The sequence below is a fragment of the Cheilinus undulatus genome, linkage group 10, assembly GCF_018320785.1.
Source record: "Cheilinus undulatus linkage group 10, ASM1832078v1, whole genome shotgun sequence".
Classification (NCBI taxonomy): Eukaryota; Metazoa; Chordata; class Actinopteri; order Labriformes; family Labridae; genus Cheilinus; species Cheilinus undulatus.
The window spans coordinates 19,883,925-19,894,556 of record NC_054874.1 but is presented as its reverse complement, the minus strand read 5'-3'; positions in this window follow the sequence as shown (position 1 = coordinate 19,894,556).

Here is a 10,632-nt window from a genome sequence, read left to right as displayed (position 1 = left end):
GACAAAAATCAGTTGGCACAACTTTCACCATTTGGAGTTGTTAGTTTGCAAACTTAAATGTTTTATTAGAAAGGAATCATACATTTCCTTAACTAAAGACTATTTGTTGGCTAATCTAAAGGCAGTTTTCCTTGAAATTTAAGAGTTTGAGTCTGTCTTAAACCCCCCAAAAATCTAGTGCAGGTAGTTGCCTTAAAATTTTGAGGTTTTATTTTTACTATATATTGATTCAAAGAAGAGGTGTTTTACCAGACACAATCTGATATCTGTTGGAAAACTCTGATGTGTTTTCATTGTCAAGCATGAGAGAAATGTAGGCATTGTGGGAGTCTTACACCAAAAGAATAAATGGAAAAAAAGCATCAGTATCAGTCGACTCGTCATTTTAAACATCAGTACAGGTTTGGGCCTGATTTCTACAATCTCTGATTATGTGTAGTCTGGACCCTTCTGGTAGGGAAATTGCTAAAACATGATCTTTCATGTAGGGAGGAGGCCAAAGTCCTTGTCAGGCTGTCTTTGCACATTCAGCATTTATTTTCAAACATTTTTAATGTTACCTGTCATCTTCGCTATACAGTCCTGCCAGCATTGTGTCCAAAGATCATTAGTCATTTCCTTTTCAGCCTTCTGGTCCTGAGCTTGTGTCCTTCTGCCACAGCCATTTAAAAACAAAAGACTAAGATGGAGTCAAAGAGAAGCGTGTTGTTTCTGAGGCACATGTCTGCTAAGGCATGCTCCCTGCCAGGCAGAAAACTCAGGTGGGTGTGGGTAATTAGAGAGCAGGTCCTGTTAGTCCAGGTCTCCAGGGAAACAGCTGCTATCCATCCCTCTGTTCCCATGGAGCAGCTTGAAGCTGAGGTGTGTGTAGTCTCAACCAGCTCCCACTCTGTTCTGGATGGATGCCTTTCACTTAGCACGTCAGCGTTGCTGTCTCTCCAGCTACCTGAGTCTCACTTCAGGATCACTGATCAGCGTCACAAATTCTGACAGCACGAGACAAAAAGCATAACAGATCTGTCTGAGTCTATCAAATGTCAGCCATTTGCAAACGGAACAAGATGTCAAAGATTCCTGGCCAAATGAAGACAGGCTGTAATAATGTTTCCAGTCTTTGTAAGTATTACTGTCACTGATTTGAAGACTGATGTTTCAATCTTCAGAGAACAAGGAGACAGAGGGGGAAAATGATCTGAGCTCCAGATGTGTTGCAAGATTACCAGAGTAAGAAAAATAAATGATGTACATGGACAAACAGTTCTTTTTTATGATGGACTTTCTGCCCTGCGGCTGCAGCTGAGATGGAGCAGCAGAGACAGATCAGCAGCCGCGGACCAGAGTTCCTCTGTTTTCCTCTGATTCACATCAGCTTGTTTTTGGCTGACCTAGTGCAGATGGAGTCAAACATCATAATAAATACAGTTAAGGACAGGAAAGAGGGAGACTGTTTAAAAAAACATTGAGAAAGACAAATTGTTGCTGACTAATGACTCCTCTTTTGCTGAAAAGTCAAATATCGGAGCATGAAGTTTTAACATTATCCCCTCATGAATAAACCGTCTTCTGTCATATCAACAGATATGACAGCCTCCTTCTATTGTCAAACAGTTTAAAAAGTCTTATCAGAACCTGACAACATTTCTTCTTTAAAAGAAGAACAAAGAACAGCATTGATTTGTTTTCTTTTCAAAAACAGCAAAAGTCGTGTACTGACATGTCTACAGTCGCTGTGGTTCGCATTATGCAGCTCTCTGTGGAGTTCAGCCTACTCATCGGTAGGGGCGCACCTCGGTTCTGGGCTACAGAGTCATGTGTTTTGTTGCTCTGATTGGCCTGTAAAGATGTGACTGACAGAACGTTCATCCAATAACTCTCAGAGGTTTTTTTCAAAGGCTCTGCTCTTTCCCAAACACTGTGTATATAAAGTAGAGGCACATATTATTGTTAGAAATGTGTATTTTGCATAATATGTGACCTTTAACCAACGGCTTTGTTTAGGGTTGTCCCGATTAGCATTTTTGGCCTCCGATCCCTATCCGATTTTTTACTATTGAATATCTGCCGATACAGAGTCCCGATCCGATACTAATTACCTAGATTACAGTTTCAATTGTTATTACTAGATATCTCAAACTTATTCCATTTAACTCAGTACAGCCAATATTGTTGTTAAAAACAAAAAATCACATTTCTGCTCAGAATGGTGTAATAGCTCTGTTTTGCTTTAACTATCTGTCAAAAAATAAATTTACATATTCACTCAGTGCAGTGTTTAGTATTCAGTCAATCAAAATCCACTTTAAGTGGTCAGCTGAATGACCTGAGGAGTCAAAAAAGTGAACTCAAATAACCTCAGATTCACTTAGAGGTGGTGTAACAGAGTCAATAGTCACAATAACATATGAAGTCATGTGAAATGAATTTTAAATATTATAATTCAACTTATGTTATCTTGACTATTAGTCACAACAAAAACTGAACACAAAAAATTAATTAAAACCCCCCCCAACTCCACTTTAAAGTGTAACTTGAATTTGAACTTGAATAGGATTAAAATGTAGCAGCTTAATCTGAGATGTAAACCAAAACATTAGCTGGAATAAAACTCAAATACAAGGCACTCTTGTGATAATTTCAGTGCAATTTCTAAAGTGCAACTAGAGCTGCTACACCCCCCCCCCCCCCCCCCATTTTTATTTCTCAGAGACTTAGCAGTGACATGGGGCAAACATCTGAGCTCCAAATGTCTGTAGTGAAGCTAACAGCAATGAAGTTGCCTTTCTCTAGTTTGCTATTAGTACTTTGTTGTACAGCTCCAGTAAAGCAGTGTCAGTAATGTAATGTCGAGCAGGACATAGCAAGGGCCCAAATTCTCCACCATGGAGATGGGCTGGTTGTCCAAAGCCATGAACCCAACCACTTTTCTGTCATTTTTTTTGCCTTATCGCTCTTGTCTGTTCTCTTAAAATCCAGAGAGTGTATCTACAGTGAAGCTGCCTGTTGCTCTTGTAAAGTCCCCGTATTCCACTGCATGTTTTGATTGGACACGACAGATCAAATTTGTAGTGTTAAACGCAGCTCTGCTGCTACCACCTCCTGAAATGGCCGTGTTACAGATGCTGCAAGTGGTCGTTGGACTATTTTCGCTCTCAAGTTTGAAGTATTTCCACACCGCTGACATTTTAAACACATGAAAGCTAATGTTGCTACTGCTGCTTTGTTGTTACTGGCGCGTTTATGGCCCGTCGTAAACTGTGCTCCATTTACGGCAACTGACGTAAATGATCGGCTGGGCTGATAAGATCAAATTGCTGATCAGCGATCAATTAAAAATGCTTAGTATTGGCCCCGATCTGATACATGTGATTGGGATCGGGACATCCCTGGCTTTATTGTTACTGTACCTAATTTGATAGCTTGTTCAATACTTGATACAATGATTTATTCATGCTGGCTCTCTGTAGAAGTCACACTGTTGTTAGCTTACAGACATCAAAGTTGAACCAGTTACTGTAAATAAACCTGATTAATTTTGGAGATATGTGCAAGCAAGTTTCAAGTCTATAGTGTTCAGTGTTCACTTAGCCTCTCCAGTCTCCAATGAGACAAATTTTATTCCAGATACAGCTGCAAGCAGCTAGACAAATATTACTAAAAAGTAGTGGTGAGCTTGACAAACCACATATCAGAGTTGCTCATGGTCATTGCTCCTCTCACATCCGTGACGCTCCAAGTGATATTATCTTTGAGTAATCAGTGGTCAGGAGTGTCACATTTTAGCATCAGCTCAGCTCATTTGGAGTCTCACCAGAGTTGATACCAAAAACCAGCATTAAGTATCAGGTACGATTCCTAATTGGCCAAAATTAATCCACAGAGTGAAAATATTCTCTAAAGACTGAATTAGGGCTGAAATGATTCCTTGAATTATTCGAGTGATTCGATAAAAAAAATCCTCATTGCAAATTATCTGCCTTGAGGCTTCGCTTAAATCAGTCATGTATCCATTTACGCCCATGCTGTAAGCTTGGACATCGCGCTGTGTGTTGCACAGCATGCTGTGTTGAGCACCGACAGCTGTTTTTTAGCACATTTAAGCAGCATCAAAGGCTACCTTAACACAGTATAAATATTTGGTTTAATCAACAAGTAAAGGGCAGCAGATAGATGGAGAAACTGTGAGATGTACCTAATAGGCACTCTTTAACTTCCATCTCATATTGTTCTTTAAAAACCGAACAACAGATTGAACATTTTCTCATATCATGTAGGCCTAGCTACATTACAACTCAGCCTCTGCTTATACATCATTGCTCATAGTATAATATCAAACATCCGAGCAATGAACACCCACATTTTTGAGTGAAAGGGGCTTTTATCTGAAGCCTTGTATGAGGGTATTGTCAGTAAGTGACGTGAAATATAGATGATAATTACTGTGCTATCACAATCAAACAAACTTGGATCAGACTCTATCTGCTATCTATGGACTCGCTCCAAAGACGGACCACATACCAGACATCAAAGACAAACTGTCATGTCAGGATATGAGCCAATAGGAGCCCTGTAAGCTGATCTCATGTCGGGGACACTTTGAGATGTTACAATGTACAGTATGCAGCTTTAAAATGTAAAACAGGTAAACAAGCTGGCAGAGCAACAGGTAGGGGTTACCCCTCCTGAAACACTTCATCAATGAGATGAAAGACAAAGATGTGGGCGCCATAAACACCCAGTTACATAACTATTGCGTTTAGTTTGAAGGCAGAGGGAGACATCGGGGTCAATTTCACAGTCACTCAGCTCACCTTTAACACTTCTACACAGCTAAGTATTTCCGCCCATCTGTGCCCCCTTTCCCGTCCTCCACTTCCCTTCACAGCCATCAAGAAAGAATCAAAAACCTCTGTCTCGACCCGTCTCCTCCCAACATGAGCCTGTAAGCCTTTATTTATCTTACTCATTATTTTCTTTCCCTCTCCTTAAAGCTAATCTTGCCTTCTTCCCCAGTCCCCAGCCCCCTCTTCCTCTCCTGTCATGACATTGGCTTGTGACACGTGTGGGAAACTTCTGCAGGGCCCCAGCTTCAGACAGGACACTGATATACTGAGAGTGCTGGCTGACACGGCTATTTTGGGAACTTGTAAATATGAGAACTTCCTTAACTAAAGTCTATCTTATATCCCAGAGGAATATAAACAACAAGAAGCCACAAAGAGGCAGAATGCAGAATCTTTAGAGACAAAGTTTCTCTTTGTGTTTGAATCAGTGATACAAATGAACTCAATCATAGGGGAGGCCATCTTGTTTTAAGTCAACTCTTTCAGGAACAACAAATCAAAGAAAGAGTTCATATGACGGATACTTTCATGCTGCCTTTAACATAAACTGCTTATAGTCTCTATTACATCTTTAGATACTTCCAAAAAGAAGGCCAACTTTTTTTTGTTTGGAAGTGGGGAGAGGAGACACGGAGCTAAGCCGCCAGGAAATAATACTGAACTGGAACATCAAAAGAGGAAGCTGAGATTACGATAAGGAAGATCTGGAGTCCCTGAAGCCTCTGAGCTGCAGTCAGATCAGGTTTGATCAGATGGGTAGGTCGTAGCAGCTGTTCTGCTAAGGTAATAGAAGATTTAGTGATTTTCTTGCAGTGCAATGTAAGTCTGCTGAAGTAAGTACTTGGATTTGATAATTCCAACAAAAACCAATGACTATAATATGAGCACAACATATTAGTACATATATGTTCCCCCCATGTGCAGACACACTCCCTATTCCCTATACCCCATTGATGGCAAATATTGCTATGATAAGGACCACTGGTTGTTCACTATTTCACAATGTATTGTTGGTATTCCTGCACAATTTGGCAAGACAGTCTGGCTGTAGACCCTTTATCTCAGACCGCCACGTTGAGAGACCTTAATCTAAGTCACCTTATATCTCAGAACAGAAATACACAGTAAAACTTTAAAATAAAATCAAATTAAACTTCAGTTTAGAGTCAAACAGTCTTTTTACAGGAAAAACTCGACCTCCATAAAAGCATGCTAATGCAGCAAGCGTAGCTTATGTAGCTCTGTTAGCTGCATAAGCTATGTAGCTAGTGAAGCTACATAGCAACAGAGCTACATTGCTAACTAAGCTACATAGCTACAGAGCTCATAAAGCAGCCAGGTACATTCTCTATTTAAGATATCTGTGTAGCTAAGTAAGCTTTATCTATATTTGCTAAAACTCACATTGCTAAAGCTAACTTACCTATAGATAATGGAGCTATGTGGCTAAAGTAGCTAGGGCTGAAATGATTCCTCAAATTATTCGGGTGATTGGATTCAAAAAAATCCTCGAGGCAAATTATCTGCCTCGAGGCTTCGCTTAAATCAGTCCTGTATCCATATACGTCCATGCTGTAAGCTTGGACATCGTGCCATGTGTTGCATAGCGTGCTGTGTTTCGCACGGACGGCTATTTACGTGGCTCAATGCACTTGTTTTTGCTGCTACTATAATGTAACGTGCATGATATGAGGCATGAAAATCTTGAGGGAAGAGAAGTTGCTGTAGTAATGGTTACATGCACGCGTCCTACGTTTTTATGCATCCACTGCCCGTGGCTTCATGACAGATATGGCACTATGAATGCACCGGTGAGTTTACGCACTGCCTGCATGACTCGCTGGTGTGAAACAGTGCTGTGTCTGCAGACTTCAGGGAATTTCATAAACAAAGCAGTGAGCACCCTTTGAAAAATAGACCATATTCTTAAAATCTAAGAGTTCACCTGTTTCTATTTAAATGGTGTCAATTTATTATCAATGTAAGTCTTATCAAATTATTCAGAATGCTGAAACGTTCTGAAAAATACACTGGAACAAAGACGTCACTGCCCTGAATTTAAATAATTTAGAATTAAATGTATAAGTGCTCACGTGGAAAAGAGGGAGAGAGGGAGAGAGAGAGGGAGAGCGCCAAAGCAGGACTTGAATCGTGAAGCCTGGCAGTTTTCTGTGAAACTGTTGGGTCAATCAGAGAAGTTTATGAAATTCCCAGAAGTCTGCAGACACAGCACTGTCTCACACCAGCGAGTCATGCAGGCAGTGCGTAAAATCACCGGTGCATTCATAGTGCCATATCTGCCATGAAACCACGGGCAGTGGATGCATAAAAACGCAGGACGCGTGCCTGTAAACATCGCTACATCAACTTCTCTTCCCTCAAGATTTTCATGCCTCACATCATGCATGTTACATTATAGTAGCAGTGAAAACAAGTGCATTGAGCCACGTAAATAGCCGTCCGTGCGAAACACAGCACGCTGTGCAACACATGGCATGATGTCCAAGCTTACAGCATGGACGTATATGGATACAGGACTGATTTAAGCGAAGCCTTGAGGCAGATAATTTGCCTCGAGGATTTTTTTTAATCCAATCACCCGAATAGTTTGAGGAATCATTTCAGCCCTAGACAGCACTATAAAATGGGATATTCACCATATATTGCACCATACAGTATAGTGACTAGGGTTGGATTACAGACACAGCCAAGCACTTCATCTTCCCTTCGGCAACTTCCTTTACATTATTTTCCAACATTTGGTATATGCTCATTTTATCTGTAACACAAAGCCTTAGTGAAATAGCCTTCAAACTCGCTACTCTGTGTGGTAAATTAGTGGTAGTATTCAATGTTTTTTTTAATTTATATAGGATTTAGGAAGTGTTCAAAAAACACGAAAAGGCACGCTGGGATTCTGTCAGCATTTTTTTTCAATTGTTGAAAAAAAATAGTAAAGTTATTTGCTGTGTCCTTCATATCTATTTGAACAACCTGGAGCTTTTTTTAAATGTATCTCTACTGTCTGTTTTTAATTCTTAGATTTTATCATTTTTAAACACGTGGTATCAAAAAGGAATACGATGATAAAAATGTTTGCACTAACCACTTTCCTTCATCTCTCTCTCTCTCTCTCTCTCTCTCTCTCTCTCTCTCTCTCTCTATATATATATATATATATATATATATATATATATTTGTTTTTACCAAAATAAAATCACTACATATAATAATCTTAGACGAAAAATGCACAGTGCTCCAAATTCTCCTCAGCAGTAGAAAGAAGAAAGGCTGAATGGCTGCCATGACCTCTTCATAAAATTTAAATCAACATTAAAAATTTACAGCAACCGTTCTGAGGCTTACAGACTGATCGACTCCCCATCAGAAAACATACTTGCTAATTCTGGCATATTTTGGGTAAATATTACTGATAAAATGATATGCCTCATTATCTTTCTTATCTCCTCTCCTCACAGACACACAAACACACAAATCTGCACACAGACAAGCAGTCTTGCATAATGAAGATGGTGCTGAATGTTTAACAGCCTCCCCTCAAGATCTTCATCACATGTCAAAGAAATGGCCAAGGTCACACTCACACACACATAGGACACATTCTTGTGTTACTCCCATACATTCAGCTGTGCAAACAGACACAGGGAGCATTATGTAAACGGAGATAACTGAGATGTAATCAGACAACAGCAGATGAAGCCGTCATGATGATGGGTCCTCCTCATGTGACCTGAATAGTCTGCTTCCTGTACTCTTTTCTCCACTCTTATCCTCCTCCAAACCACTCATCAGTCTGATGCTATCAGGTCCTCTGAAGGAGCCACACACTTCAAAGATGGGCCTCACTGCAGCTTAAAATACGGAAAGAGATCATAGCAGACATTACACAACAACACCTGTCGCTTGAGGCAACAGGACATAAGTAAACGTCCAGTGAACCACAGCGTAAACACATCTTATGACACTGTCACATAAGTCAGTTTATATTTTAACTAGGACTGTCAAAGTTAACACATTAATATCACGTTAATTCAAATTACTTTTAACGACACTAATTATTTATCTTTCTGTTCTGTGTGACCCTCGACCCATCCCCTAGTTTGTCAGATCAGGACGCGGCGCCATTGTGATGCAGTGCAAGCAAGCAGAAATGGATAAAGGACAGAGCCTTTTGAATGGCACATTGAGCTTTGAGGTCATGCCAAATAAGACTGAAGTTATTTTCTCCTACTGTCGATATGAACTGACCTGACACGCCAGATGGATGTGTTTCACACATCCATCTGGGAAAGCTTCAATAGGAAACGTTTGAGAAAAGGCAGAGGCTTTGAAAAATCCTCGGAGTATGATTGGGTGAACGTTCTGTCTGTCACATCTCTATGGGCCAATCAGAGCAACAAAGCATGTGACGTAGCCGCTAGCAAGCTGCACATGCGCAGCTACTGAGGAATAACGCAAAACATGGCGACTGTAGACATGTAAGTACTCAACTTTTGTTGTTTTTGAAAAGAAAACATCTCACTGCTGTTCTTTGTTCTTCTTTTAATGAAGAAATGTCGTCAAGTTCTGATCAAACTGGTGCTTTAGCAGCATCTACGCTAATCTCTTCCTCCATAACTGCACCAGCTCTTGCTGCTGCTAATTAACGTCACGACTCTGCTGCACCTGAAAGTACTGCCCCTAGTAGCTGATTGGTCCTGCCACTTTCTAACCGGGTTTTGTAAGATGGATTCACCAGTGAAAAACAAGGAAACGGGCATATCTATCTGTTTGCAAGGTTAGACATGAACTGAGTTGCCATGAGTTCTTAGAGTCTTAAATAGCCTGTACCACTCGTCGGCCAAGCACACTGCTAATGCAGAGAGCCGCCCCTTAGCCATGCTGGATTGTTTACAACAGAGAAGCTCAGACAACACTGCAATCAGGGATGGACTTGCTATCTGGCAAACCGGTCATTTCCTGGTGGGCCAACTCACTTTTGGGCCAGCCTGATTTATTCATTTATTTATATCTGCTATGAACCGGCACTGCAGCTGCGCTGACCCTTTATGTTGACTGTTGACTGGTCTGATCACGTCTCCTAAAAGTCTGTTTACTCCCTCTCCCATCCCCACTCAACTCCTGGTTGAAAGTGAAAGTATTCGGAGAAAATGAAACATTCTAAAATGATCGAAAGGAACTGTAAATAAACGCCAAATTAAAAAAAAATCAATCAAGATGATGCAAAAGTGTCAAAGACTCTGCAGTCCTTATAGGAGATGGTCTGATGCATGGTGAATATACAGCTGCATCATGAGGAGGAGGAGGAGGAGGGGACAGAGCAGGAGTGGCTGGTGTGTGACGGGGAGCAGAGGTTACAGGTGAGTCTGAGAGTGAAGAAGCTCTATAGAGTATCATAATAAAAGCTGAAAAGCATTATTAGACTGTGGGTCCCCTTTATTTATGAAGAAAAACATGTTTGAGGTTAAATCTGTAGCTCTTCTATGATCTGAAGAATGAAGAGATGATTCAGTCCTCTTACTACACCTTAAAAGTTCTCCAATGCAGCTTCAAATTTGTGTTTATTTACATCATTCCAGTAAATCTACTGGACTGATGACAGTAATTTCCTACTGACAGCATTTATTTTACATTTGGACCTTTTTTTAGTTTGAAAATAAAAAGGTGATAAATAATAGCAGACATTTTTTAAATAATGACTTGCTTTTTCTCTTGAGTAGGGCAGATGTGTCCACCTAACTCACCTCTGACCACATCAGATCAGTGATAC